The sequence below is a fragment of the Mastigoproctus giganteus genome, chromosome 7, assembly GCF_048544385.1.
Source record: "Mastigoproctus giganteus isolate SK-2022 chromosome 7, ASM4854438v1, whole genome shotgun sequence".
NCBI classification, from domain to species: Eukaryota; Metazoa; Arthropoda; class Arachnida; order Uropygi; family Thelyphonidae; genus Mastigoproctus; species Mastigoproctus giganteus.
In genome coordinates this window covers 154,625,133-154,650,989 of record NC_143581.1, presented here as the reverse complement: position 1 = coordinate 154,650,989, position 25,857 = coordinate 154,625,133, and the positions used below count along the sequence as shown (strand labels likewise).

General features: G+C 40.5%; 1 protein-coding gene across 2 annotated transcripts in view; it reads left to right on the top strand.

Moving 5' to 3' along the window:
• The first annotated feature begins 2,656 nt into the window (after window positions 1-2,656).
• Window positions 2,657-25,857, top strand: part of LOC150083271 (zinc finger protein 474-like) — a 240,254-nt gene continuing 217,053 nt past the window's right edge. For both annotated transcript variants that reach the window (XM_090377949.1, XM_090377948.1), the window contains exon 1: window positions 2,657-2,808. The gene's annotated coding sequence lies outside the window, so the exon portion shown is untranslated. The remainder of the gene's footprint in view (window positions 2,809-25,857) is intronic.

Here is a 25,857-nt window from a genome sequence, read left to right as displayed (position 1 = left end):
GAATTCGATTAATAAGCATAGTACACTCTCGCATACGTAACATTCGCAGAATATACCGTCTGCCAATTTTACCAGCACTGCCTGTATCCGAAGTCCAGAGAGAGATGCAGACAGCTTAACTGTACAGTGGGGCCTCGATTTCTGATGACATCCGATATTCTCAGGAACCGAATCCATACGATCTTTTATTTTAATACGATCTTTTATTTTAAGGACCGATGATATTTGCAGGAACCGATGGCTTTCTGATATACCTGGAACGATGCAGTGGTGGAAATTTTCCGACGCGTGACCCGCGGAACATCATTCGTATGATTATTCTCAACCAATTAGTGGCTTTGTTATTGTTCAACACAACAATCCAGCGTGTTACAGTACTTCGAACAATTTCTTTATCTTCTGTTTGATGCGTTTGTCCAGTGTGTAAGCAGAGTGTGTTTTTGTTAATTGTACGAAACCGGCATCTTCTTGAATCGAATGCCCAGGAGAACGTTCAACACTAAGGATGAGGCTAGTTTACCTGGACAAAAGCCTATGGAAGATAGGCTCACTCTCCCATTGGATGCGTGCCGATAACTCTGGAGATATTAAGCTAAAGCCTTTGCTGGTGTATCACTCTAACATCCCCAGAGTATTTAAACAACAAAACGTCAACAAAGGCATGCTGGGAGTGTTTTGGCGCAGCAATAATAAGGCCAGGGTTACAAGATATATCTTCAATGAATGGGCGCTTGAAGTTTTCTATCCTTCAGTGAAGAATTATCTTGAAAAAAATAAGCTTCCTGCAAAGTATATATACAATATATGTCTTCAGTGAATGGGCGCTTGAAGTTTTCTATCCTTCACTGAAGAATTATCTTGAGAAAAATAGGCTTCCTGCAAAGTACTGCTCCTGCTGGCTAATGCGCCAGGCCATGATCCCGACCTTGTCCAATTTGACTTTTTGCAAATCAAATTTTTGCCACCCAACACCACTCCTCTTCTTCAACCAATGGTCCAGCAAGTGATTGCAAACTTCAAGAAAATCTATACCAAGAAAATGTTCTGAAGTTGCTTTGCAGCAACCTCTGTTGAAATTTCTCTCACCCTCAAAGATTTTTTTGAGGTCGAAGTACAACATCCTGGACTGTGTGAGGCTAATTGTAAGTTCTTGGAATGATGTTTCCACCAGATGCTTAAATTCAGCCTGGAAAAACATCTGGCCTTTAATTATCCATAAGTTTAACTGATTTGAAGATGGTGTTTTGACAAATGATATTGTCACTCTTGGTAAATCAACAGCTCTGGAGGTTGACAAAGAGGATGCGGAGGACCTTACTGACACTCATGGGCATGAGCTAACGACAGAGGAGCTACAAGTATTGTATAAACTTATGAAGTGTAGCACTGGAGAGGAAGAGGACACCCAAAAAGTGTAAGCTGAAGACTGTCATTTCTTGTTGGGAGCGTTTAAGAGAAGTAGTAAAAAACACCCCAAAATTGAACTCATGATGTGCAAAATGGAAGACGAAGTCATTTCTTACTTCAGGAAGCTACAAAAAAAGTCGTCAGAAACAGTCCACTTTGGACAGTTTCTTTGCCAGTAGCAGCAAAAGACGAAAGACTGAAAAGACACCTGACGTCTGATCTAATCCCACCGCCACTGCATCACCACTAATTTCATCAGCCATGCTTTTCCAGTCTAAGGTAAATGCTAATTTATTATTTTTTTTTATTATTATTTTAAGATGTTTTATAACTATTTATTAAATAATCTTTATAAAACACTTATTTTTAATGTAAAAATCAAGTATAACATGTTAGAAATACCTATTTTATGTGCTGTTGGGATGGCCTGCCTAGAGTTTAGAAAGAATTAAAGGAAATCAATGTATTATTGGTTTTAATTTACAATATTTTCAACATACAATGGGTTTTGTGGAACAAATTACCATTTGATGTTGGGATTTCACTGTATATGCATAAGTTAGAACAATGTAAGTTTATTAAATAGCATCCACAAATTATACAACCATAAAAACTGTTGCAGCTCAAGATATTGTGAAAATCTTTTACTATATCTTTCAGTCACGCTGCAGTGGACTGGTGTGTGTTGTTCTCACTAGGGCAGCCAGCAACCCCCTCCCCCGCCCTAGGACGGCATAGTGTATCGTATATTCCAGACAATTTATAACCTAAAATTGAACTATCTGCCGTTTATGGGGATTATAAATTTATTGATGATGCCCTTATTCTCATGGTGAAGAGGAATTGTAGTGGTGTTTATTGCTGTAAGCAAAATCCTTATATCATATAAGCTCCATTCTACAAATGAATTATTTGAAGAATGGAAAAAGCAGTGACCGTGAATTTCCTTAATTCACGGTCACTGCTTTTTCATCAAATCATATGTTAATTAAAATACAGTTCGCAATGTCACCAGCAACCCCATGTACAATCACTTGAATAAGAAAAACGGTAAAATTTCGTAAAAGGAATAGAAGAGGCTGCAATTTTGCAGAACATCCATCTAGATGGAGCTACTTGCGACTAGTGCACTTCATTGCCAAGCGTCATTACCAGAAGAGTTGCAATAATCAATACATTTCGAAGGTCAAGGTTATACATATCGCCAGTTGCCAGTAACATAGGTGGCGGTATTTGTACGCGTGTGGAGAGATGAAATAACGTGTGCCCACTCTGTAGTCGACAGTGTGACGTGACTGTGGAGGAGAGCGTCTGATGCGCTGCGCGTTAACATCTATCTTGCTTTCGTCCGATAAGTATGAAGTGAGAACAGCGAACACAGACACAAATCGCTAATGTCAGGTAAGTTATCATTACTATTCTCTTGTATTCTATCCAGACAGCAGCCATAAAGAGCTTTTAATTTCCCGCCACTCCACATAGCATCGCCATAGTTACAAACATCAACAAAAATAACAGAATAACAACAATGTTCGGTATACAGAAACACTAGACATACGATAATCCATATTCAGTTTTCTAAATCTAAAGCACCTTAAGGTGAAAATAGTTTTTCCAATAAAATTATTTAAATTTCTGCAAGTGTTTTCTATGTCCTATAACTTAATAAAATATTGTAATTACTACAGGATATATTAGTTTATGAATATCTTTTGAAAGAAAGTGAGAGAAGAAATAAAGCCTCGTTTATCAAATACGATTATCCAGCTTTAATATTTATCATAAAATAAGTTACCAGGCTTTATTTATATGCAGTAGTTAAGACGCTTTAACAAGTTCTCTATGTCAAAAAAATAACCGCAACTAACTTGGAATAAATCACGCTGCAGGCTAAATGCAATAAGAAAATGAAACACTTCATTCTGACCAAAAGTGTTGAACGTCCAACGTTTACAACTTCAGTAAAAACAAACTTCAGGAAGAATTTGTGAAGAGTTTGCTAGTTCTGTCAGAAACATGTTCCATTTGTTACACAGAATATAATGTAGTGCGATTTATTTCCAAGTCTGTATTCCTATATTTCAAAGTCAAACAGAAGCTCCACTTGCGCATTCTGGATATTTTTTAACAATATAGTATACATTGTTAAAAATATAGTATATATATATATACATATTTTTTTTTTGGCCGATGTTGCATAAACTCATACACTTGCTTTCTTGCATCACATACCACTACTACTGAGGAATTTTATTGTGGCTTAAACACAGAGCGTACAGATAAAGTAGAAATATATATGAGCTTTCGGCTATATGGTAGCCTTCGTCAGAATTAAAATACATGAATGGCAGTTGGAATGGCAGTTGGCAGTTCATGTATTTTAATTCTGACGAAGGCTACCATATAGCCGAAAGCTCATATATATTTCTACTTTATCTGTACGCTCTGTGTTTAAGCCACAATAAAATTCCTCAATGAATCCAGAGCGCGTAGGCCTGTTTCGTTATACCACTACTACTGCTACATGTAATGCTACTGGTTAGCTAAATCCTAGATTTATTCTAAGTTTAAGTATAATAAATTAACCTAAATCGATAAGCTGCTCGCATAATAGAAAGACCTTATCTGAATTATTATAATAATAATACAGCATAGTATTACACTAAAATTTACTGTATACATCGTATACAGTGAACTCCATTATCCGGTTGCAGGTTATCCGTGCACTTTCTTTTTTTTTTTAATCTAATTTACCTAATATAGAATTTCTAAAATTATGCACATAATATAAAAATTAACACCGTAAATTAGACTATCACTCGCGAAGCAGTGTTGGGGGGGGGGGAGTTCACTACTCTTCTGCTGATAAGACTGGAGAACAAGATATCTCCTACCCTCAGGGGCGCAAGGACTCAGCACAGTATAATAGCATAGAGGCAGCTCAAACACGTCCAAAAAATTTTGTTTCAAGGTCATTCCTACCACGAAATTTGGAAGCATAATTGCTCACTCCTTCCTCCCTCCGACAAAAGGCATAATATTCCTGATGGTAAGATTTGGCCACTTGGAGCTTTTGTGAAACCTTTCACAGCCAGTGAATAGTCTGTGACAAACGAGCTACCTATAAGGTTCCACTGATAGCAATCAAAAGGTGCAGACTGGAAGGAATCGCTCTTCACCTTTCTCGACCAAAATGTCTGTAGTATGGTTAACAAACTCTATCCCTTACAAACTACGCTCTTAGCGATTGACTATGATTTTATATGCCAACTGAAATGTTGCTCTCAAAGGGCAGGCATCTTGATCTTTTCCTAGGTCTGACCCCTTTCGAGTTCATAGGCAGATGCAGAGAGGACAGGAAAGGAATTTTGTATTTGAATAGCATCGAGCCTACTGTGACACACCACAAGAAATCCGCATGTATGGAGCGATTTGTGTTATGTTTGAAAAGGCGTTTTCAACATCCTCATTCAAATTTGTTTAGTATACAAACTATCGTAAGTTTAAATTTGTAAAGTATTTGGAAAGCTACAATTTAATATTGAAATAGCGTCTGTTATTGATATTTTGGCGGAAATTTCGTAACTTTATTTAGGTAGCTTAAATTTAATTTCTGCGATATTTTTTGTTAACAGTAATTCTGTAATATATTGTAAATTTTAATTTCGCAATCATTGTAAAGTTCAAATTTTACTTCAGTTATGACTGCTACAAGATCCACTTACAATATGTACAGAGTCCAGGGACATCGGACTCAAACGAAAATACCTTCGGGCATTTCCTGTGTGAGTCGCGACGTCGTCGTTTGTATAGACTGTGGCATGTATCCGAAGGCTGGTTTACTAGACAGACATAACTCATCCTGCGATTCTTTTCTTTCAACCGATATAAGGGAGTGTACCGATCTCAAATTGCAACTTGGTGTTTTACGAGAAGAATTTGAGTCACTGAAGAAACGAGTGCAGGCCTAGAAACAAATCCATAGAAACAGTTCCATTTCGCAGTCGAAAATAGATCCACCATAACAAACCTCATGGCCGCACAGATATCAATTCTTCAAGCCTTCGAAAATAAATCTGAATTAGCTATAGTGTACGCCGATATTGAAGCTGCTTTTGACAGTCTAGACGTCACAGCCCTTCTCAGTCTTCTACAATTCTTCTTCAGGATTAATGGAGACCTTCTAGCTTTCCTCACCGCCTTATTGAAGAATAGAAGTGTCCACCTCACTTTGAAGAAGACCCACTTTACAAGAAAAATCAATGCAGGAGTCCCACAAGGTGGTGTCCTGTCTGGCCTTCTCTTCTCAGCCATTCTGATTCCTTTTATGCGTCTTCGTGATGATGCTATAATATATGCCGACGATATAAAGTTTCTGACCTTAATCCCACCGTCTGCAGACCCAATGGCAATTACGTCTTCCATCACAGAGAATTTGACCGACCTTTCAACTTACTTGAAGATGTTTGGATTAAACCTTAACCCTTCAAAATCTGCAATAATGATATACTCATTGAAACACCAACCAACAATAATTCAACCTTCAGTTTTAGGTACTCTCATCCCAGTAGTTACCTGCCATAAGGATCTCGGTATCTATTTTGATCCGAAGCTGAAATTTAATGTTCACACGGAATACCTCCGGAAGCGATTTAACACCCTACGCTGGAGAGCGAAACAACACCTACTTCATTCCAATGATGCCGCAACCACTACCAGATATCTTCAAGCCACTGTTTATCCGGCTATTTTATATGCAGCTGAGATCTGGGCATCTGCGTCGCCCTCTCTTCAAAAACCGGTGTTCTCGTGTGAATACTGGACCCTGAAATGGGCCACAAATAAGCATCGCCGACCCCCTCAATTGAGAACAACTGACATGGCTGAGCAGCTAAATGTACCCAGGCTTCCGAGGTTAATTGACAGCAGGCGTTTAATGACCTCAGTAAAAATGTACACAGGAGTGATAAACGCCCCAAACATCTGGGATTTCTGTCAGTGGCACAATCCTCCGCCATCCTTGAGGTCAGAGCCCACACTAACCCTTATATACAACCGGCTGAAACTGTGTAGTCGGTTCTTACCTGCCCAGGCACTCCCCAAAATTCAGGCACTGCTCCGTCTTGGAGTCGACCTACAAAAAATGGCTACCGACTACAAATACCGTCACATGCTGCTCGAGTGGATTACATCGGTGGAACTGGGATAACTTCCTCCATATGACGTTCAGTCCTCATATTTTCATTATTATAATTTCATTTTTACATGTTTAATCTGTGTAACTAATAATTTCCATGTAATGGTAAAAAAATGTTTTGCCAATTAATCTCAATATTATAATGTAAAACTCCTGGCCATGTCGCCGTGATGAGTATTATTGTCTCTAGTACATGTTCTGTACTTATCAGCAATAAAGAATTTATTTATATATATTTATTTATAAATGTAACTGGGAGCTCGTCAGGGACACAAGTATCAGTGATGCACCTCTGATTCCGGTCCCAGAATAGAATATTTAAGCTCAGACTACTCTCGTCGAAGATCTAGTTTTGTTGGGTGACCTTATCACCTTGACCCGATGATACCTGACGGAATCTGCAAGGCTCCTGGGAATTTTTATCAGCGAAGCCAGCATTTGTAGGTAGTAGGAATCTATTTTGTAGAAACGGTATTCATTTGAACAAAAGGTTTTTGCCAGTATCATTTGAGGATACCTTTAGGGTTCAGGGAAACTAATTAGGAGGAAGAAGGATAATTTAGATTCTGGTTTATCTGATGATATGGGTCAAGGTAATACTTGCACTCACCTCATGAATTCTTGTTTATTGCCCACAACAGCCGATGTTGATGAGATGTTCTGAGGGTAGCAATGTTTCAATTGAGAGGAAAGTATAGCTTGGGATACAAACCTAAATAACTTCAGGGAGTGTGTCAGGATAGTAAACTATAGAAGATTATTTGGTCGCAACTGTGTCTACAAGTAATGTCAGGAGTGTTGTCAATAAAATGGCTAAATTTGAACTCCTGGTTAGGACAACTACTGCTGATAAAATAGGACAAACAGAAATGTAGTGCCACCAGGACATTGGTGATGATGAGTTCCACTAACTACGGTATGTATAATGTATTTAGGAAAAATAGGGATCACACATTCAGAAATATCTACCAGTTCATTGATATGCAGGGCGGTGCAACCGGAAAGAGGCTGATTCTTCATGAATAAAATTTTTTCAAATGAGGCTTCGTTTTTGAGAAAATCGACTTTAAATATTAGTTGGGTACGCGTGCACTTGTCAAATATAATGAGGTGAGCGTCCAGAGGACACTCACCTCATGATATTTGATGAAAACCAGAGAACCTTCTACAGGAATCTGGGACAAGAGAAGGAAAGCCACGGATTCCCCAACCAGAAGTTACTCAAAGAGTTGTGGAGAAACTGTAGAGCAGCAAAGTTAGCTGTAAAAGTTGTGCACGCTGGATAGAACTAGAAAGGAACAAAACCAAGAACTCACAAGAGATGACAGAATGGGAGATTAGGGAGGAAGACGTACAACAGTCGATCAGGAAGTCCCACAGCTGGCAAATCCCAAGACATAACTATAACATCCACAACTGGTATAAGAAATTCTGCAGAAGAATCTGCACACAGGCACATAGCACAGCAGTTCACCCAGATAATAAAGCATCCTGACAATCTCAGATTCTCTGACACAAGGAACCATCTACCTGAAGGCTAAGGACAAAGATACCACAAACCCGGCAAAGTATAGACCAATCATCCATCAATGTACAAGATATCAACCAGTTGCATAACTAAGAAGATATCAAACTGTCATGAGAGCCAGAACATCATGGCCAAGCAGCAGGATGTAGGCAGATAAGTAGTGGATGCAAGGAGCAATTGACCACTGACACTGCCTGTACGCGATCTAAATTGACTACCGAAAAGCCTTCGACCCGTGCCCCAAACCTGGCCAATAGAGACAGTCAAGATCAGCAAAGTCGACGCGACCCTGACACACTTCTAGAAGCATCCAAGGCAAAACGGACGACCACCATCGAGGTCGAGAATATCACGACCAGACCCATACTCATCAGAAGACAAATTTTCCAGGGCACCTCCCTGGAAAATTTGTCTTCTGATGAGTATCTTCTGATGAAAATTTGTCTTCTGATGAGGAACAACCTGTACACCCTCTTATGTTCATGGATGACATCAAACTATATGCTGCAAGTGAAAATCAACTGAAACAGCTATTCTGGATCACCAAAGAGTTCAGCTCTGATATCAGAATGCAATTTGGCTTAGACAAATGGAAAAGACCCATGGGTTGGATCAAGGACATCTAGTTCGACGAAACTACCAGCTACAGATCGATGAAGAGATTGAAGCTATGACAGAGGCAGAGATATACAAATGTCTGGGGATGATGCAGGCCCACCAGTTAGAACTCAAGGGGATCGAGGTTCGTGTGACTGAGAATCCAGATAAAATCAAAGCTGAATGGCGAGAACATAGTCACAGCCATAAACTCCCAGTACTAATGTACTCTTTTGGGATCACAGGTTGGACCATCACCAAACAGAAGGAGATTTTGAGGTCGACGAGGATAATGACTGATGCCCAAGAGCCACCAACACAACCCCAATTCGGCCATCTAGAGAATGACCACAGCTCGTAAAGGAGGCAGCATAGTATTTAGGGTCAGGTGCCACTGGTGGTTTCCCACGTCTGCACCATATATACTCTGTGTCGGATTGTAGAACTACTGCAAAATCCGGAAAAAAGTGTAGTGTCTAGTTTATGCGGTATTTTGTTTTGTTCTGTTCTGTTGTGCGTCTCTTGCTGCTTGGCCCTTAGTGAGACCCTATGCTGCCCATCACCACCACTGGCAGGTGAGTCAGGCTGTCCATCATACTCTGGCTGATCTCCACCAGGGTCGACTGAGCTTTCTGGACAGAGGCCAAGATAAAAAAAAAATGGGGCAGATCGCACAGGTGGTGGAGTGAAAGCAGGCAAACGAAGGAGAATGAAGAAAAAAAAGGCATCCTCCAGCAGAAAGAAGAGGTGGGAAGGGAGAAGTACGAATCATCCCAGGTATGGGAGCCCACCAAAGGCCAGGGAAAGGAAGATAGCACGCAGAACAAGGGGAGTACAGGGATGGTGAAAGAGGTAAAATGTCACAGCGACAGGTGTCTGCAAAACCCCCTCCCATCATCCAATAGGGAAAACGGTCCACCAAGCAGTGAAGGCAAAGCGGAGATTGGGAAAGAGGGAGAAAGTCAGAATCAGGTGCCCCTGAGCGAGCGCTAATAGCCATGCACTCAGTATGAGGACTCCGACTCTTCTCTTGAAAAGGTCCATGTCCCATAAGCACAACGGTGACTTGCAGCCAGGGGTGAACCAGAGAAGATGCCTGGGGGAGGTAAAATAGATTGAAGGTAGAAACTTGCTGGTGATTGTTCCATTCTTCTTGCCATAGATTTAGGAGGTAGTTGGAGATGCGTCCCTTTTTATGCTTGAAGTCATTGGCTAAGTCAAGTTCCAGTTCCAGGATTTGAGTAAGGTAGACCTCTCCTTAACTACTGGAACAGTTCTCTACATGCAACCTCAAGATGCAGTGGCATACATCTGGCTATAACTTGGAGGGCAGGGGTGCTGACAGTGCAGCACGCCTTGGTAGCTTGAAACGCCGTATGGATGCCAGTTTCCAGCTGTTTCTCTCCAGGGATACCCTGGAACACCAGACTGAGGCTCTGTAGCATACTATTGGCACAAACATGGCTTTATAGATCAGAGTCGGTGCTTTGTTCTTCAGATGCCCAGTCAGCCCTACTAATACACCTGATCATGGTGGCATACTTTTGTACCTTGGTAGTAAGATATTTCAGTAATGAACTGACCTTTCCGGTAGTAAAATATTTCAGTAATGAAATATCTTACTACCAGAAAGGTCAGTTTTGAGTCGAGGTAGAGAACAAGGTATTTGACCTCCTCATACAGAGATATGGGGAGGCCACCTATTTTGATGACAAGTGTTTTCTACTTTTCAGGAGGATAGACTTATGGTGGTTGTTGTTGTACCAGCATGGGCTACGAGGACCAGGTCATCCACAAAGAGGGTCCCCAGGAGCTTGTGCAAGACCAGAGAAATGGCCCGCGGGCTGAGCCCTGGAGGAAGCCTCGGTAAACACTTCTTGTAATGCTCAGGAACTTTGTAGTAACTTGAATTTTCCTGTCTGTGCGATGGGACCTGATGCAGCTATAGAGGTCAGATGGAAGTTTGGCCTGCCAGAGCCTCCTAAGGATATTTGGCCACCACAAGCTGTTGAAGGAGGTGAGTATTCAACAGAGTGGTGGTCAGATATACGGTAAAGAAGTCTTTCCAGGAGCTTAGCTAGAACTGAGAAAAGGACGGAGGGAATTGCCCGAACCTCACTAAACAAGAGAAGATAGCAATTCAGAACCTGTGCAATTACTGTACTTCCAAGAAAACACAGTGCCAATCTACCATGCCATAAGAAAAACAGACAAACGGTGCACATTCAACCTCAACAAGAAGACCACACTGAAACAGACAAAAAAAAAAAAAAAAACAGACAGAAACATGGGTGAAGAATACACTCCATGACAGATACTACAATAACCTCCATCAAGATGGCTTCCAATCCTTGGCTCTCGAATGGAAGGCCCTTACCCGAAACCAAAGGATTCATGCTCGCCATCCAAGACCACATAATCAACAGCAGGAAATACATTTCCAAGGACCCCAGGAAAACAGGTGATACATATTGATGATTCCACCTAGCTCCGGAAACAATCCAGCACACTACCACAGGAGGATCACCCAGACGGAGTACACCCACAGACCCGATCAAGTTACCAGTATAATACATCAGAAGCTAGTGCATAAATACTAGCTGATCAAAGATAGTGTACGGTATTACAAGTACTGTATTACAAGTACGAACCATACTAGAGACCTCTACTCAGACTATAATGGCATCCATAATGACGGAAAAAGACGACGATCTCGCACAAATGACCAGATATTATCTTCATCGATAAGAAGGTAATAGCTACCTACCTGATGATATAGCAGTGCCCAACACAAGCAACCTCCAGAAAACACAAGAGGAAAAGATCAGGAAGTACTCAGACCTAAGGCAGGAAGCGAAATATACGGGGCAAGTAACGACCATCCCGATCATCGTGTCAACTACCGGGATGTTGCCAAGGAGCCTCCATAAGAAGCTATCAACAATAGGTCTCCCAGAGTATGCTTACATGGAACTCCAGAAAGACAACATTCTGAACACCTATAGGATGGTAAGAGTTTCTCGACCAACAGTAACAATAATAATAGTAACTGAATACAACCAACCACCCATGCACTTGGTAGCAGTACCCGTTATGGGGCGGAAAACATCCCATAAAGGAGAGAGTTTATATATATAATCGGTGGTTTTAAAATAAGTTTCCCTTTTTAGGAGATCCTAGTACCAAAACGGTTCTGTGGACATGTGTTATGTCATACGCAAGGCGGCCGGCCCCTAAACGTTAGTTTATCTCCGCCATGGTTGTCTGTGATGATATACAAGACTCTATACAATGGCCAGAAATAAGTGGTGTTATGTCTGCTTAGTGTGTTTGTTGTTTAGCTGTTTCTGGCCGCTTTGTTACCAGGAAGGTTGCTTACCAGTACTCGTCCACGCCACGGAGGCGGGCCCAACTATACACGTACTAAACTAAATGTAATATTTCAAGCACCCCTAGGAATAAGCGGAAGTCATATGAGTGCAGCAGTCTCCTATAATTACGTACAGTGGTGAATACCATAAAGAATCCCGCATCCACTGCAGAAAGTGTAATAGCAATAGATGCCAGCAGTTCCCGTACCCAGGAAGCCCAAATCTGGGTACAAGCAGTTTAAAATCCTGTCTCTAATAAACTGGAGATCAGCGAATCCTGCCCTCTAAGGGGCTAGCATAAAAAAAAATTAATGGACAAAATATTATTACGTTTCAAAAAATAAAAATAAAGAAAATAAAGAAAAAAAATAATAAATTAATTAAATAAAATGTTAAAATAATTATTATTAAAAAAAATAGTACTTCTATACTTTGTTGAGTATAGAAGTCAGCTCAGCAATCCACGTCGTCTCTTGAAAACCTGTGTGGCAAATTCCTGTAGAGCTGAGAAGACATTTTGATTTTTAATAAGATATCTTTCATTTCCAGGAGAGAAATTATGCACTGTACTGGATAATGTTTGTATTAAAACATGGTAAACTGGGCAGAAGAATAAGACGACTCCAGTCTTCAGAGGCGCCGCAGAAACAGGTATCTGTCGTGGATAGATTGAATTGAAGAAGACGAGCGTTTAAAGAACCGTGACCAGTTAGAATGTATGATGTAGGAAGGCTTGAGTAGAACCAAAACTAATTACTTTTTGAGGTAGTGAATTTAATATCAGGTATAAAACAACTGGTAACTGCTCCTTTGGTCGAGGAATTCCATCTCACTTGCCATCTTTTATGAAGCTCAGTCCAATATTTCGCTTTTTCATTCTTTGGATAGGCAGTGGGATCATAGGTCAGATCGGAAAAGGTCAGAGGATATCCTTTACGAATGTAGTAAACAAAGTCTTTGTACGTAAAATACAGAGGTGACATGCCTGCGATGGCTTGCAAAGATGCAGTTGAAACTGCTCTACAAGTTCTCAGGAGAGCTAGCAAAAAGGTCCATTGGACACTGTCTAGTTTGGTTTGAACAGTAATAAGTTTGGTTTGAACTGTAATAAGTTTGGTTTTGTGAAACTATATGCTGGCTGCATATGTAATGATTGGAATAAACACTGTATAGTATAGAATTCTCAGGGTTTCCTTTTTTTAAACCCCAGTCCTGCCGAGAGATTTTGAATAACATGGCCGTAAAAGTTTTCACTTTTTTGGAAAGATTCTGGATGTGTGGTAAGAATGACAATTTTTCATCAAAAATAATACCAAGATGCTTATGAGTGGTAACAAGTGAAAAAACGGTTAGAGATAGTGCTGTGAAAATCAGTGGATATGTCATTTAGGGTATGGGGAAGCGATTTGTAGAAGAAAAAAATTAGTAAAAATATCCCCCACCAGGGGAGAAATTGTCACTGTAAACATGAGATGGAATACTTAGGATTAGATTTTAATATCAGAACTTAGAAATCTACAGATATGTTCTATGTGCTTACCTTCACTTCAGATGACATTCTGAAAACGGAGGACTGCGTGCGACACAGTTTCGCATAGCATCACATTGGGGATGTTGGCTACATGCTGTTTAATGCTTGCTTTCAAATCGACAAGCATCTGTATGCCGCCACAGTAAACTGTCTTTCACGTATCCCCATAGCCAGAAATCACAGGGACTGATATCTGCTGATCGGGCTGGTCAAAACTGCGGAAAGTCTCTAGAAATAATGCAATCATTTCCGAATGTTGAACGGAGTAGTTCCTTCACTTGTCGAACAACGTGGGAAGGGACACCATCTTGCATGAATACTATGGTCTCCAAGCATTGCCTTTCTTGCACAGTAGGAATAATGTGATCTCTTAGAAGAGCGCAGTACCATGCACTAGTTACCGTACACGTTACTGGGCCATGAGGTGTAGACTCTTCAAAGAAAAATGGTCCGATTATAAACTCTGCTGTGAATACCATACTGTAACGTATGGACTTTGTAGTGGTCTTTCATGCAGAGCTGATGGACAAGTAGTTCCTCATATTCGGCAGTTTTGTGCATTTACAACCCCAGGAAGAGTAAAATGTGCCTCATCAGACCACAAGATCATTCGAGCTCATGTATCGTCAAGTTCCATACGAGCCAGAAATCGTAGTGTAAAGTCTATTCATCGTTGCTGATCACAAGACTAGTTCTTGCACCACGTGAATCTTGTACGGGAAACCAGTGTAAAATTATTCGAAGTACTTTACCGTGGCCTAGTGGTCAGGCGCGAGGGTGCATATGTACACGAGCCTTGAGTGACCGGGGTTCAAGCCCGTGACTGCTGAATACGGTGCTGTTTCTTGTAATCTGTCTATCTTGTGAACTCCTCTGACCGTTTGGTCGTCCCGGAGTATAAACAGAAAATTTAATGGGCCGCCGTAGCCTAGTGGTCAGGCGCGCGGGTGCATAAGTACACGTGCCTTGAGTGACCGGGGTTCAAGCCCGTGACTGCTGAATACGGTGCTGTTTCCTGTATTCTGTCTATCTTGTAAACTCCTCTGACTGTTTGGTCGTCCCGGAGTATAAACAGAAAATTTATTTATTCATTACAGTAGACCAAGGAAGGTTCAAGTCTCTTGACACACCTCTGGTACTACTGACTGGTAGTGTTTCGCGTTATGACCTGGAGGCTACTGCAACTGCTACTTCATCCAGTACCTCCGTTCCGATATGTGGTTCTCCCCTGCCTGAAATTACACCTAACTCCTCAGTCGCTTCAAATTTCTTAGTTTTCCAAGCCCCACTGACGTCACAGGTCCTTCACGCAAACTTAAGTTTCCGATATTCACGAGTGCTGCATTAGCGTTACTATTATTCAGGTAGAACAGTTTTACTAAAAGAGCACGTTCCTTTTTGTAAGAGCCGTAATGGTTATTGACCGTGCCGTTGGCCTTTCTGCTATTATTTAACAGGATGTCATTTGCGTAAGCAGCGTCTTGAAGTAAATAACAACTTTTACATATGTTGAGCGCCGTTTTTCCCTGGTGGCAGTAATGTGAACTTTTTTTTTTTTTTTTTCCTTTTCTACATATCGCTTCCCCATACCCACTGATTTTCACAGCACTAACTCTAACCGTTTTGACACTAGGATCTCCTGAAGAGGGAAACTTATTTTATAACCACCCTGTGTGTGTGTGTGTGTGTGTGTGTGTGTGTGTGTGTGTGTGTGTGTGTGTGATAATTCCACTTTCGTTAGGTGGTTGATCAAAATTAAATGGAAGGATTGTCTTTTTCATATTGTACACAAAGCAATGTTATTTCATGAAGCACTGAGTTTAGAAAGCAAATTGTCTGTCTCATCTAAACTGCTGACCAAATTTAAACAGCAATATGAATTTGTGAACTTACCGTGCACGAGGAGCAACCTAGTTCCCTTCTGATGCAGCAGCTGATATATTTCGCCCAAAATTTCAAAACCATGCATTCCAGGAAAATTTGCAGCTTGTTCAATCTACAAATGCGGATGAAAAGAACAGAAACTTTTACAAAAGAGAAACCTTCTCCAGTACAAAGTCATCTAAATCAGTGTTTCCCAATCTTTTTTCAGATGTGAACCACTTTTATATTAGATGTGGAAAGTAAAAACCACTTTTATATTTGAGGTAGAGGTCACGGGCCACAAAAGTACAAAGGGTACTAGGAAAGTTTTGCAATACAGCTTTGTTTATTTAATTTTTTCAAAGTAATTTCCTCTACATTCAATACACCTCTCCATCCTCCGAAACCAATCTTTAAACCAGTTCTGCCAAGTTTCACTAGGGAGTAAAGCACACTCGTTGTCCCAAGCCCGTAGAAGGTCCTCATCACTGGAAAACCGCCTCCCTTTTAGCTTCATTTTCACATGCGGGAACAGTGCAAAGTCGCAGGGAGCAAGGTCTGGACTGTAGGGAAGGTGCTCGAGAAGTTTCAGTCCTGTCGTGGTCAAATATTCGGTGCAGGCTTTGGCGCGGTGAGCTGCAGCATTATCGTGATGGAGGTACCAGGTGTCCATTCTTGACTTTGGCCGCAGGTTCTTCATAGATCCAATGACTTTAGGCAGGCATTGTTCAGTATACCACTTAGCTGTGACTGTCTTCTGCGTGTCCAAAACGACAAGTTCCACAATTCCACTCGATTTGAAAAATACAGCTATCATTTTCTTCTTTACAGATCGGGATTTTCTGACAATTACGGGTGTGTCGTCATCATCAAAGACCCAAACTTTGTTTTGAGCCTTGGTCGGCAGATCGTAATAGTACAGCCAAGTCTCGTCACCTGTCACGATGTTGTTCACATACCAAGATTGTCCCTTATCAAACTTTTTTAACATCTCCCGGCACCAAGTCACACGTCGTGTCATCTGCTCTTCAGTCAGTTGATGCGGCACCCAGAGAGAACAAAGTTTCTTCACGTGCAAATGATCTTGCAGAATCGAACGAATTGCTGGTGCATTTAGGCCCAAAGTATCCTCTATCTGTTGGTAGGTCACTCGCCTGTTTTCGTCAAGCATTTTCCTCACAGCAGTAAAGTTTTCCTCCGTAACTGAAGTTCGTGGCCTTCCCGGCCTCTCAGAATCCTCCAGAGTGAAATTTCCCCTTTGGAACTCTCTATACCACCTGAATATCGTTGTACGATATGGACAATCATCATCTAGTGCAAGAGTCATTTCTTCTAAGCACTGGTCTATGGTTAAACCACGCACGAAATTATAGCGCAAAACTGTCCTTATCTCATTTCGTGACCACGATGCCATCGCAAGCACTTTACACTCTCACTACTAATGAATAACTGAGCCCATCGACTTGGCGCGGCGGCTACTATGCACGTATGAACATGTCTCAACATGCAGCAACAAGCAGCTTCCTGTGATTCATTGTTGCGTCATATTGCAAAACTTTCCTAGTACCCTTTGTATTATTAAACTATACGTGCAAATATATTAATTATATATTTTAAATATAGTGATATGCACTCATACTTAACAGATGTAGAATATGCGTGGCTGTTATAAGCATATCTGTATCGCCCATCACTGTTAATGTTGCCTACCACCGTAGCCGAGTGGTCAGGGGGCGGGAGTGCGGTAGCACACACTCTTTGAGTAGACTGGGGTTCAAGTCCCTAACTGCTGAATACGGTCGATCTGCCAACCGGCACTGGACCAGCGTGGCAGATTATGGTCCATTTCCCTTAGCATGAATTGTTGAGGAGGCTTCCATCCTACAGTGGGTTGATAATGGCTACAGTTTCCCTTTACCACCAAAAAAAAAAAAAAAAAAAAAAAAAAAATACGCTTTTTTTAATTGTCAAGTCCCGCTGATCGCAAGTTGGGAAACAGTGACTGAAGAACGTTGACAGTTGTTATGAGAATGCATCTAGGAACCATAAAATCAAATTTCAGGTGATTAATAAAGTGGGGGGGGGGAATTGTTTAAAGACTCTGAAGCCAAAAAAGCATGTATATGTATTATTATAACCAGAAAGGAGCTTAGAGAGATCTTTGTTAACTGATTGCAAAAAAAAGGTTTGTTTCAGAAGTTTGGTCTTTTTGAAAGATAAAGAATTGCTACAAAAAGTAGTGTTGATATACATAATACTGTACTTTTTCACACGCCAATGAGGCACACCGAAATCAGATGAACTTATGGTGTAACTTGTTTGCCCCAAATAATACAGCTATAATTAGCCCATAGATCAAGAAGTGATTTCATCAATGAAATGACATTACTGAGCTGGCCTGCTCAGAACTCTTTGTAATGAGGATGACAAGTGAATATCATTCTGGAGGGGGGGATGACATTACAGTAAACTCACGATTTTACGGACGTCGATTTCACGGACTTCGGGCATAACGGACGAAAAAATTGACTGGTGGAGTGTATTTTGAGTGTGCTCATGCGATAATCAAAACTAGTAACCCACGGGTCACATTAGCCGACAGAAAGCATCCCAGTCACTATCATATCGTTCGGTACTCCTGTTCTCCGTTAATTATAACCTCACTTACCAGGTATCATCATGGCCCTAAGAAAACTGATGAAAAGAGAATGTCTATGCATTTGAATGTTAAGCAGAAATTAAACCTCACTTACCAGGTATCATCATGGCCCTAAGAAAACTGATGAAAAAGAGAATGTCTATGCATGTGACTGTTGCGCAGAAATTAAAGCAGAGAAGTTGGACTCTAGAGAGTGTTTCCCAAGTCCGTGATAAATATGGTGTATAAAAAAACAATAATTAATTTCCACTCTGAATAATGTTTTCCTGGCATCACTATCTTCTTCTTTGTCTTCGCCTTTTCCCACGTTATATGGGGTCGGCATTCAATGTTCCCAATTCACACTTTACATCCTCTTCTCCTCTAGCTGGATTAACTTCTTAACCGGAACACATCTATTGGTTTTGGCATAGTTTTTACGATCGGATGCCCTTCCTGACGTCAACCCTCACCATTTATCCGGGCTTGTGCAATATTTATTCCATTAATGAATGAAATAGCTGCGTTTATGGCCTACGCCGACGACATTGTATGTTACCTCTCAAGCCCGGCTAACACCTCACCGAACCAGGCAGAGGAATTATTGAATTCTATCATCCTGAACAAATATCTCTCCTCTTTCTATGAGTACGCTACCTATTTTGAGCTTCAAATAAACCCTGAAAAACCAAATATGTCATCTTCTTACCTAGAGCACAAGCAGACCTCAATCCAGCAGCCTCTCTGCAGCCCTCCATTGCGGGGCATGTTCTCCTCGCCATTCATTCAGTAAAATTCCTAGAAGTGGTAATGGACGAAAACCTAACGTATAAGGAACAAATCCAGCAACTGCGTTCAAGAGCATTACGGGCTTTCTGGGGTATGAAACTTGATTTCTGTAGAGCGCACAAGGAAAGTCAGAAAATTTCTCCTCTACTACTTCAGTTCTACCATCAGTTATGGTATAGAAGTTTGGTCGGCTGCTCCTATATCCAGTCTGAAGATACTCTGGGGTCTGGAATTCTGGGCCCTAAAGTGGGCCAACAATATAGGGTAGGGCTCACCTACCCTATACGACATCAAAATCACAGCTCTGCATATATCTGGGATACACCCCGGCCCAGCACCTGACATATGCGAGGAAGCTCACAATGGCGCTTAATCCGTGCTCTGCTGCTCTCGACTTCGTTAATATCTGGGAAATCGTAGGCTGGAAAATCCCTGGTAGAGAGCCCTCAGAAACCGTCCAGTGCTCTGTTCTAACCTGCAGAAGCTCTCGACCTTCAAGCGACACTTCCCGAACAGCATAATCGGCGCGCTAAACTCCGCAAACATTGATTTGGATGTGTAGTTCAGAGATTCTGCCTACAGAGAAGAAAAGCGCAAATCCATAGTGAAGTGCAGTCAGCATTCCTGCAATTGCAGCGCAACTAGTCAACTCCCAGTGAAAGTTTCCGGACTGTCTCAATGTGTTGCTGCTTGTATATAACTACAAAATCTATGTACTATAATGCAATATAAGCTCTGTATAATCAATCTATTATAATAACTATAAAATCCATTGATTTCAATATTAGCTGTGTATATTGCACTGTCTATGTATTCGCTGTGTATCCACGTAGTTTTTATATATTGAAAGTAATGTGTACAGTTAATTGTAAGATTCCTCTGGTTGCCTGTAGCGGGAATCGTGTCCTACATTTCTATGAATAAAGAATTTTATTATTATACTGTTAACATGCAAGTCTTTATAAATTTTCTCTCACAAATATGTTTAGCCACAAGGTAGCTAGCGCACACACACCTGACAAATTATCTTTTAAAACTTTTTTGAAACAACTTTGCTGGTTATCCAAATATTTTTTTATTGCACTCAGCTTTCTCAATCGTACGTCTCCATGAAATTATGAATATTCTTTATGAAGGGATTCTTCATCATCAGCAATTTTCAATCCACTGCAGGATGAAGGCCTCTCCAGCAACTTTCCAGTACCTTCTGTTTTGAGCACTGGCCATCCATTTACTACCCACAAACTCATGGATTTCATCTATCCATCTTCGCCTTTGTCTTCCAGCTTCTCTTGGGTACCATTTTGTTATTTTCTTAGTCCATCTGTCATCATGTCTTTGAGCTATGTGTCCTGCCCGAGACCATTTTAGTTCTTTAGTTTTGATAAGCATGTCCTTTACTTGAGTTTGCTGCCTAATCCACGTGTTTCTCTTCTTATCTAACAGTCTGATTCCCAATATAATTCGTTCCATTCTTCGCTGTGTAGTTCTCAGCTACTCTTCCATTCTTTTGGTGAGTGCCCAAGTTTCACTTCCATAAGTCATGGTGGGGAGTATACATTGGTTCATTATTTTACGTTTCAGACAAACTGGGATATTGCTCTTCAGTATGTGACTATATTTCCTGAATGATATTCATCCAATATTTATTCTTCTCTTGACATCCAGCCATTTATCATTATTACAGCTAATAACTTGTCCCAGATAAGTATATGACTCCACCTTTTCAATTACTGCTCCTTCAATCATTATTTCCCTTTCTGTGCATACTTGTTCATCATTACTTTTGTTTTTGCCATATTCATCTTTAGTCCAAAATCCTTACTAACTCTGCATAACTGATTCAGATTTTCCTTTAATTCTTTGGGATCGTGGCTTATGATCACAATGTCATCTGCAAATCGTAAATGGTTTAGGTACTCTCCGTTCACATTGACTCCTTTCTGCGACCGGTCTAATCTTCTGAAAGCTTCCTCAAGGGCAGCAGTAAACAGCTTCGGAGATATTGTGTGTCCTTGTCGAACTCCTTTCTCGATTTTAAATGTCCTACTGTCTTTGTTTAGTCTAATAAAGGAGGTAGCATTCTCATATATTTTCTTCAAAATCATAATATGTGGGGTATCTATGCCTTGTCTTTCCAGTGCCCGAAACATTGCCTTATGCTGTATGGAGTCAAATGCCTTTTCATAATCCACAAATGCCAGGCATAATGGTGTTTTATATTAATTTGCTTTCCCCATTAGCTGTGATATTACGTGAAGGTGATCCATAGTTGAGAATCCTGTCCTAAAGCCAGCTTGCTCTTTTGGTTGATTGTCATCGAGTATTCTTTCTAATCTGTGAGTAATGACTCTTGTGAACAACTTGTAGATATGGGACAACAAGCTAATTGGTCTATAATTTCCAATTTATCTCCTTTCTTATGCAGCAAAACTATGATTGCATTATTCCACTGCTTAGGCATCACACCTTTTCTAATGCACTTTGTGAAGAGTCTTGCCAGTTTTTGTGTTATGCCTCTTGCTCCCAATTTTAACAACTGTACAGTAACCTCATCTTCCCCCGGGGCTTTCTGATTCTTCATTTTCTTCAATGCATGTTCTACCCCATCAGGAAGAATATCGGTTATGTCGTACGTGTTGCTAATTTGCGATCCATCTTCCCCACTGCTGGCATCATTCCCTCACACCTTGTATAATTCTCTATAGTAGTCTTCTGCTATTTGAATTATGCCTTCTCTGCTGTTCATAAGTACACCATCGCTATTCTTCAGTTTCAGTATCATTTGTCTTTCTGTATTACTGTTCATGGCTGCTGATTTAAATCCTTTGTTTTCCCTTAATGCTTGTTCTACTTTTCTTGTGTTCAATTTTTTATGTCCTCTCTGAGTCTCTTTCTAATGCCTTTGCATAACTCAGTATACTCAATTTTTTCCTTGTAGTGTTTATCTTGCTCTTCATTTTTCGCCTTCAGTTCATCATAACAAGTGTTTCTTGACTAATTTTTTCTTCTTTGGATTTCTTTTTCCCTATAGGTTTCTTGGGCTTTATCACTTTCAGAAAGTTGTAATATTCCTCGTAGATATCTTTGTCCTGAGCAGTCTGCAGAAGCTGAAACTTGTTCTTAAGTTCCAGTACATACTGCTTTTTCTCCTCTTCTGTTATCTCAAAGACCCTTGTATTATTTACTCGAGTCAATTTTTTCCTTTCCTACATCTATATCAAGTGTACATCTTACCATTCTGTGATCACTTCCAACATTTACCTTATTCAGGACGGTAACATCATTCACAATATATCTTCTGTTTAGTGAGGATGAAGTCGATTTAGTTAGTTGTTAATCCATTTGGACTCTTCCATGTCACTTTCTGTTCACCGTTTTCTTGAAAAAAGTGTTCATTACTGACACTGACAATCCTTGAGATTCTTCAAATTCTACAAGTCTTTCGCCTCTTTCACCAATTCCAAAATTTCCTATAGCTCCCCTTTCTGCGCTGTTTTGTCTTTTTCCAACCTTAGCATTGAAGTCCCCCATAATAATAGTGTAGTGGGTTTTCTGCTCATCTAGAAGACTCAATTTCGGTGTACCTTTCTTCAATCTCTTCATCATCATGGCTCGATGTTGGTGCATAAATCATTATAACCTTAGTTTGTACCTCTTAGAAATCTTGAGTATTAGTCTTGACACCCTCGGTGATGTACTTTTTAATTCCAAAATGTTTTTTAAATCTTTATGGACCAGAAACCCAACTCTACCTTCATTTCTTTCACTGTTTCCATTGGTGTACAGCAGATTTCCATTTGATAAACTTATAAGCGATTCATTTCTTCTTGTTGTTTCAGCCAAACCGAATATTGAACCATTTTAAACTATTAACAGTTTCATGGCATATCAGACAAAGTGCCTCTTTGTTCTGTGGGGGGAAAAAAAGTAATTTGTCCAACTATCGTTGAATTTACAGCCTTTGTCATTTATCTTTCACTTTCTTGTTGTCATTTTATCTGACCAAATCAAGTTCTTTTTGGATTACTTTGTTATACCATTATCTGATAAAATAAAAAACCGTTGTGTATTTCAATAATTAAATTATTTGTTATACTGCACTGCTCATAATTCTGATATGGAAAAGAGAGCAAATTTAATTAGCTATTATTAAATGTGGCGCGAAGCTAGTAGTACTACTGCTTTTAACTATTTTTAGTACTCTGTGGCAATAACTAAGTTAGTAGTAGGATTAAAAATGTTTCATTCACCAAAATCTTAGAAACAGAAAAATACGATTCCAAAGGAAATTATCAATGAAAATATTCGAGTTAGGGCTTTTCTTACTATCAGAAATAGGTGCCTTCTCCCCTTCTATATTGCAAAATGTAAGCACAAGACAGAATGAGAAAAAAATTGAACATGACTGAGATGATAACTGACAATAATGCAATGCAATATGTTACATTTTGATTTGTCGCATAACGATTCTTTATTATTAACTGCTACTGAATGTTTGAAGTTTAAGAAACCTAAACAAATTTAAACTTGATTGTTGCCATTAGTAAATTATCGTGCTACGCAAGTTTTAAAATAATTTTTAATACGAGACAACAATAAAATGAAACACCTGCATTAGATCACAGGCTGTTTCATATCTTATTTCACACTTCCCGTACATATCCCCAAACTTACTGCTAAAGGTTCTGTGAAACCACTAGAAATCAGATTATTCTGAAATTTAAATACTTCTCTGTGGCCGAGAGCCGCACTGAAGTGGTCCAGGGGCGGCATTCAGCCCGCTGGTTGGGGACCCCTGATCTAGAAGATTCCACTGTTGTAGCCTCAAGGCCAAAAGCTCTGCTTTATTCTTCGGCAGTTCGAGATCTCTGATAAGTCATTTAGCTCATGTTCTGTGATCTTATGTGGTTCAGAAGGAACTCAAAAGGGCATGATAAAAGTTTGGACAAAATGGTGGATCCCTTGACGTAGACGGTTACTATACTTCGTGTATATCAAGTTGATGTTCTTCAGTGTCTTCATCAGAGTGTACATAAAAACTGTCGGGTGGTTCAGGAATAGATAGTACTTCACTGTGAGGCACGGGGCGAATTGCAGATGGCATATTTGGGTACGTCTATCCACTTTTTCTTCATTTTCATCCCTTTTCTAATAGGAGGCACCATACAGAAATAATGTGACGTGATTTGTTGGCTCTTTCCATATCATAGGCACTGCAAAATGCATAAAACATTCGTTTCGATTCACCCACTCGTTGAGTTTTGATGAACAGGTAGTACAACATATATGTGGAGCCCAGTTCTTGTCCTGGTCGCCTACTTTACACCCAAAGTGCAAGAAGTAGGCCTTTTTTATGGCTCGAGTTAAGGGATGCTTTCTTGAAGCTAACGTGATTTCTCCGCATACGTAACAGCAGTCATCCGGACTATTCACACAATTACAGAGCATATTAATCTTACACGACAAATACTGCGCAAAAAAGCAGGAATCTCACAGAGAACAACTGTTAACTGGGAACAGATCACCCAGTACCTAGCCGTATTCGAGGATTACTGCAACAGAGCTGAAGATGCATTTGAGGCGACAACTTGTTTGTTTGTTATTTGGTTTTTAGGAGCATTAGCAACTAAGTTCCTGGTGCAACAAGTCTTGCGTGCCGCAAACAACACATGTCCATGGACCCATCTTGCATGATGCCCACTATTAAGGCCATATTGCTCCGGGATATGCGGTGGTAATTCCCTGACCTTTCCGCATCCTTCGTATTTGGTGGTGACGGGCTCGAACCCCGGTCTAACCAAGGAGCGTGTGCTACGTACTGCTGCTCCTTCCCACCTGGCTACGGAGGCGCCCAGGCGACAACTTATCACGTGATGCAGAGCGAGGCAACAACTTATCACGTATACAAGGGCGCTGTGATACTGAAACTGTGGTGTTGCCATGCATTTTGCCGAGAGCAGTAGTTGATATGAGACCAACTGTAATTCGAAAACAAGAACCAATCGACAAATTTTAATGTGATTTTCGTGTTCAGCAGCATAAAATTAGTCAGGATTGGGTATTTTCGTTTTTGTTACATTTTACGTGTTGCCCAGTGTCATAAATGTATGTAATTTAGTTTCATTAACCCGCGTCCTTATACACACTCACTAATCACTGAATTATGACAACTCCATCCGTAATGAACTGTGCAGCACAGCTAGCAGTATAAAAATCCGAACAGCTTCGTACGCTAGAGCAGTGCTAATTTGCATCTGGTCGAGTAAGTCAGAGTGATCAAGTAACAGTTCTGGGACGTAGTAAATATATTACGGAGTTTCAAAATTACATAATTGTGGGAACTCGTACGTCTGGTGTTGCCATATCGAAAACGGCATATTTTGTCGGTTGCTCACCGCCCACTGCAGTTAAGGGGCACAAAAAATGGTGTCGAACGGGTCAAATTCCCCCTTCCTCCGACAGAACTGTAAAGGATTACGCAAGGTGGATGTTCGTAGTGAGTGAAGGGCGCAACACGTTGTACGAGCTCAAGCGCAGGTCACTGTGTGAAAGATGACACAGCAAAAAATATGCACCGAAAAATCAGACATATGGGTTTCGATAGCAGATGACCCAAGAGACACCTCCTCGCCACTAATCATCGTCGAAGGCGACTGTATTGTGTCAACAATACGTTGGTTGAACAGTGGAATACTGGAAATGACTGCACTGGTCGGATGAGTCCAAATACCTGGTGCAACAAGTCTTGCGTGCCGCAAACAACACATGTCCATGGACCCATCTTGCATGATGCCCACTATTAAGGCAAGTGGTGGTGGTGGTGGTTGTTTAATATGGGGCATGTTTTGCTTGGAAGAGTTTCACAGTCCTTTTTCCCTCCCGCAGAGAAATAGTATATTCCAAGACGATAATGTGCCGTATTATCGGGCCCAC